This window comes from Limulus polyphemus, unplaced genomic scaffold (genome assembly GCF_000517525.1).
Source record: "Limulus polyphemus unplaced genomic scaffold, Limulus_polyphemus-2.1.2 Scaffold6127, whole genome shotgun sequence".
Taxonomy (NCBI): domain Eukaryota; kingdom Metazoa; phylum Arthropoda; class Merostomata; order Xiphosura; family Limulidae; genus Limulus; species Limulus polyphemus.
The window spans coordinates 22,129-26,215 of NW_013671737.1; the positions used below are offsets into that span (position 1 = coordinate 22,129).

Here is a 4,087-nt window from a genome sequence, read left to right on the forward strand (position 1 = left end):
GTGTACATTTACTGTCATGTAGTATAAAAAATGCGTACATGTACTGTCGTGTAGTATCAAAAACATTTACTTGTGTGTTGTCATGTAGTATCAACAATGTGTACATATACTGTCGTGTAGTACCAATAATGTGTATATTTACTGTCATGTAGTATCAAAAAATGTGTACATTTACTGTCATGTAGTATCAAAAACATTTACTTGTGTGTTGTCATGTAGTACCAACAATGTGTACATTTACTGTCGTATAGTATTAACAACGTATACATGTACTGTCGTGTAGTACCAACAATGTGTACATTTACTGTCGTATAGTATCAACAACGTATACATGTACTGTCGTGTAGTACCAACAATGTGTACATGTACTGTCGTGTAGTATCAAAAACATTTACTTGTGTGTTGTCATGTAGTACCAACAATGTGTACATTTACTGTCGTATAGTATCAACAACGTATACATGTACTGTCGTGTAGTACCAACAATGTGTACATTTACTGTCATGTAGTATCAAAAACATTTACTTGTGTGTGTTGTCATGTAGTACCAACAATGTGTACATTTACTGTCGTATAGTATTAACAACGTATACATGCACTGTCGTGTAGTATCAAAAACATTTACTTGTGTGTTGTCATATAGTACCAACAATGTGTACATATACTGTTGTGTAGTACCAATAATGTGTTCACGTACTGTCATGTAGTATCAAAAACACTGTTAAGTCCCTTTTAGAAAAACTCAATAAAACCCTGGTGCCGAGTCCTCCTATCAAAATCACCAGGGTGTTACCAGGTTTTTTCTAAATTACAAGTATATTTGTACACTTGAAATTCCAAACTATAGATACATATTTCCAGATGATAAATACTACCCAAAAGGTTATCTCATTAAAGGAAGCCATAATTCCACCTACCGTAGATGGACTTTATTATCCCTGCACGACAGAAGCTGTATCGGGAATATTTTCAAATGAACTGCTACAATTCTCTTTCTCAGATAATATTTTCTGTTGGGCTAATATTCTTTTTTCAGCTTGTTGAGGTCTCTGTATTGTAATGTAATTGTAGGCTCTCACAGAACACAGACCAACACCAAGAAAAGTCAAGCCAATTAGTCCTGTAACAACAGACCTGTGTAGAATATCTGCAATACGATTCCAGCTTCTTGGCATTCTACAGCTAAGTTCAAAGAAATCTACATTTGCAATATATGAAGTTTCTCAACATGACATAAAATTCTTATAAGATACTCATTTCTGTACTATGTACAGAATTTTAAGCATTACAGTAACACTTAATTTTGTCAAGGGGGAAATCACCTGTCACATTTTCTTAAGAATAAAAGTGTCCTCTAATAAGATATGAAACACAATTCTATTTTATGTGAAATACATCACAAATAAGCAAAAACAACATTCCAAAGTTTGCATTTAAATTTCGTTTTTTCTTACCAAGATTGAATGTCAGTATGTTATAATGTGAACAGCCAGTTCTAGTAACTAAATAAAGTTTCTGGATCCGAAGTCACCACATAAAGCCTGTGGGCCTGCAGTAGCCAAGAAAGGCCCTTGGACCTGCAGTCACCACATAAGGTATCTCACTACCTGGACCTGCAGTCTTTATTGGAAAGTTGTAAACAGCACACAGGTTTCACTTTCAACATTGTTCTGTGTTATTTAACACAGAACAGTAATCAAGATAACATAAGGTTTCGGGACCACATGAGACCTATTGGTCCATCTCAGCTGTTCCATTCTCTTAACTAAATTTTTTTTTAATCTTAAAGCCAGCCCTTATCATTCATATACTTATCAAGCTTTTTCTTAAACTCACTTAAATTTACTGCCTCTACAACATCCAAAGGCCAACCACCCTGTTATAAAAATAAAACTGTCTTAGCTGAAGATGACTCCTACCTTGCCAAGATTTACATTTGTGTCCCCTAGTCTTACTATTCTCACTGTTAAATATGAAAAAAGATGATGCATCAACATTATCAATTCCTTTTACAGTCTTAAACACCTCAATCAGATCCCCCCAACTCTTCTTTTTTCAAGAGAAAACAATTTGAGAGATTTCAGCCTCTCCTTGTATGACAACCCCTCCATCCCAGGCACCATTCTAGTAACCCTTTCCAACAATTCAATTTCAGTGTCTTTTCTAAGGTAAGGAGCCTAAGACTGAACATAATATTCTAAATGTGGCCTAACCAGTGATTATATCAACTGCAAATTCAAACATGACCATAACATCAAAACATTGTAATAAAGTTGCTTTCACACCCATTCAAACCGTTTCCAAACTTTAATTTAAAAATATGACCTTGTCCTTTGCTAGGTCACCCAATTCTACTTTGGTTTCATCAACATACATACAAATCTAGACCGAATATATTTCACGTTAGATGTAGATTAAAGAATCTAAATGCAACTGAAAGTGTAAAAATATATTATCCATTATTTATAACTCACGCGTACCTTAACCTACAACTACCTATAGCCTGTGAATCTTCCTAAATTTTAATAGGCCAACGCACACGTCCTTAAATTCTCCTGATGTCCTTTGTAAATTAATATCTACCATTACCAAGAGAATATGCATAAAATGTAATAAAGCACTAAATAACGCATAATAATATTTTTACACTTTAAACTGTATTCAGATTCCTTAATATACATCTAAAATGATACATTCGGTCTGGATTTATATGGAGCTGGAGAGTTGTGTCAGTGTTACTAATCTCGGCTTCAGACCAAGAGTCAAATTCGGTTGAGCTTGAACTTGGTTTTGTCAGCTCGTTACCTACCTGCGAAGAATTTATTCTATTTTAGGTAACATAATCATACAAACTTGTTTCTATGTAATATCTATTCACAAACATGTATATTTGTAAGTCTTACCTAAATGATTAATTATAAAGCACGATCAACGTCAATACTGTATCTCCATACTACCACACAACTCATAGAGGACTCTAGTGTACCAGAAGACATTTTAATACCTATTTTTATTACTTTTACTATTATTATATTACAAGCTGGGTTACATCTCATTTGTCCTGGTTATGAACTTACAAAAATATGCGAGTGGATGCTATGATAAATTGCACAAAAATCCTATATTTTACACAATTTATTTACAACATAACATATTGTTACTTCTCTAGTCCGTTTGTTATTTTTTAAATTCCTTCTGAAGATAACTTCAGCGATACAAGTCATTTCTTAAATAAAACTAGTTTATTCTTTTTCAATTCAACTTTGCAATACACTTAATTTCCACAGTCACTTTAAACACACGCTATAATTCACAATGATTCACGCACTTCTTACGGTCACTAACGCGCTTGACTCAATTGTCCTTCTCTATCTCTGCCAGTCTGCTATTCCGTTCCGATTAATTTGTCTCACGTTATCCGGCGCACTTATATACAGGAGTAGAGGGCGCCTAGCACATACTGGATTATTCGTGATGTTCCCCGATCCTTCTAGAATATCATGACGTGTTACCAGAGTCACGTGACTACCGCTGTCGTAACAATATTATTACAGTATTCATTACTAGCTGGAATACCCGTCTCCTGGACGGAAGTTACGTAAATTCATGATTAATGAAAGGTTATCTTAGGACATAAAAAGTTGTTTCCCCTGTATGTAATTGTAAAAACCGCTTATAAAAACTGCAAAACACAAAATGTGAAACCGCAACTCTGCATGTATCTCTGCATGGACCTAACAAACCTTCATGCTAAATTTGGTGAAGATCCATCAATAGGGGGCGAAGTAGTGGTCAAAAACGCAAAACTTCCATAAAAACTTGTCATTGGCCGCAGAAGTGTCTTACGGGCCGAAGTTGAAAGATCATGGGTCAAAGTTGGAAGTTGGTATAACTAAAAAAACTGCTCTTCATATCACTCTTATAATGGCTGTTGGAGTAAAAACTTCAGCCGAGTTTATTTAGTATTGCAATAGTGTCGGCCATTTTTTCATTGTATACCTCAATAGAGAGTACTAGAGCACTCTCCGAGATTACAGGACATTTGTGTGCCCTCCTCCCACCCTGTGTGTAAGTTGTGTTAAAGAAA

General features: G+C 34.9%; 1 protein-coding gene across 4 annotated transcripts in view; it reads right to left on the minus strand.

Moving 5' to 3' along the window:
- LOC106473384 (methylmalonyl-CoA epimerase, mitochondrial-like) overlaps nt 1-2,982 on the minus strand; it is a 7,376-nt gene extending 4,394 nt beyond the window's left edge. For 2 of the 4 annotated variants that reach the window (XM_022401831.1, XM_022401830.1), the window contains exon 1: nt 918-1,182. The gene's annotated coding sequence lies outside the window, so the exon portion shown is untranslated. Of the gene's footprint in view, nt 1-917; nt 1,183-2,903 lie in introns of those variants that run through there. The other 2 variants (XR_002613684.1, XM_013934066.2) reach the window with 2 other exon arrangements.
- Between the last annotated feature and the right edge of the window lie 1,105 nt (nt 2,983-4,087).